This window comes from Austrofundulus limnaeus, unplaced genomic scaffold (assembly GCF_001266775.1).
Source record: "Austrofundulus limnaeus strain Quisiro unplaced genomic scaffold, Austrofundulus_limnaeus-1.0 Scaffold765, whole genome shotgun sequence".
In the NCBI taxonomy this organism is placed as follows: domain Eukaryota; kingdom Metazoa; phylum Chordata; class Actinopteri; order Cyprinodontiformes; family Rivulidae; genus Austrofundulus; species Austrofundulus limnaeus.
In genome coordinates, this window is record NW_013953167.1 from 29,229 (window position 1) to 30,755 (window position 1,527).

Here is a 1,527-nt window from a genome sequence, read left to right on the forward strand (position 1 = left end):
GCATCAACCAATCAGAGAGACTCCACTGTGTGACGTAGCGACATATTTCTAGACGGTACTGATTATCTGATGAACGTGACATGCTCTTGCTCTCTGTAAATAAAGCAAAGCCACTTCCTCGTCCGACATTAAACAGAGCCCGACAGAGGAGGGAGGGGCGGGGAGGCTGTTGCCGTGCAGCGCTTCAAGAGCTGACCTGCGTCTGACCTCAAAGTGCACAAGTGTCCAACTTCAGCGTTGGCTGCGATTTTGAAGCTGAAATCACGTTCGGTGTGAACGCAGCATTAGAGTTCTCCGTCACCACAACAGATTTCTGTCTTGTGTAAGGGAGGGGAGATGACCCTGGTTGTTTTTCTGATGTGGTCTTAATAAAGCTGCCCAGTCTGCTCCTAAACGCACCACTACTTTCAACAAATAAAACAAAGTCCAGCACACGTTTATCCAATCAGAGCGGAGCAGGGTGGGTCTTAAAGCAGCAGGTGAAGCAGCTGCAGGAGCAGAGCAGTGGTCAGTCCTGAGTGAAACCTCTCCATCATTTCTCTCCTCGGACTTTTGTCTATAAACTTTAACGTTATTAAATATTTGTGTTCAGAGCGCCGTTATCCAACAGATATGTCCAACTTTGCATGTGTGACTAAACTACTCGTGCAAAGGCTGCGCAACGTTCAGTTTGTTYGTCCATCATGCTTTGCTCTCCTATTTTACAACATTTCACAAGTTATAGTGTTCTGCCACATGTCCTGTTTTACTACAATAACATAAGAACCAAGTATAAACCCCTCCATCACTGGGGAGGATGCGCGCTGTGCGCAGGTACCGAAGGACGAACCGAGCCGAGACCGCCACAGGAGTGCGCCGCAGAGCACGTGGTGCGAGTCAGAGTCACWGTTTTGTTTGTCCCATATTAAAGCAAAGATGAATCTCCGTTTGTTTACCTCCTCATCCTCACCTGGAGAACAGCACCATGTTCTCCTGTGAGCGTGTTTCAAATGTTTCTGTAGTTTATCAGTTTCATTCAGAAGCACAGTGACAGGGCTGCTCTGTGATAAATCTAATTCACTGATCAAATATGTAGAATAAACAGTATTAAATGATTACATGAGCTTGAACAATTTAAATAACTGTTTAAAAATAGTAATTTTATGGTGAATTATGAAAAATATTTCAGTCAAAAGAGTTTTTTAGCTTTAACTCATGCAAATTAGCAAAAAAACCGTTAGCATCAGATGCTAATGTTGGTTTATAACAGTTAGCATCAGATGCTAATGTTGATGCACCACTGTTAGCATCAGATGCTAATGTTGGTGCACCACTGTTAGCATCTGATGCTAATGTTGGTGTATAACTGTTAGCATCCGATCCTAACGTTGGTGCATAACTGTTAGCATCAGATGCTAATGTTGGTGGACCACTGTTAGCATCAGGTGCTAACGTTGGTGCACCACTGTTAGCATCAGGTGCTAATGTTGGTGCACCACTGTTAGCATCAGGTGCTAATGTTGGTGCACCACTGTTAGCATCAGGTGC

General features: G+C 44.3%; 1 protein-coding gene across 1 annotated transcript in view; it reads left to right on the top strand.

Moving 5' to 3' along the window:
- Positions 1-1,527, top strand: part of pum3 (pumilio RNA-binding family member 3) — a gene marked incomplete in the record, with an annotated part of 12,809 nt that overhangs the window by 1,904 nt on the left and 9,378 nt on the right.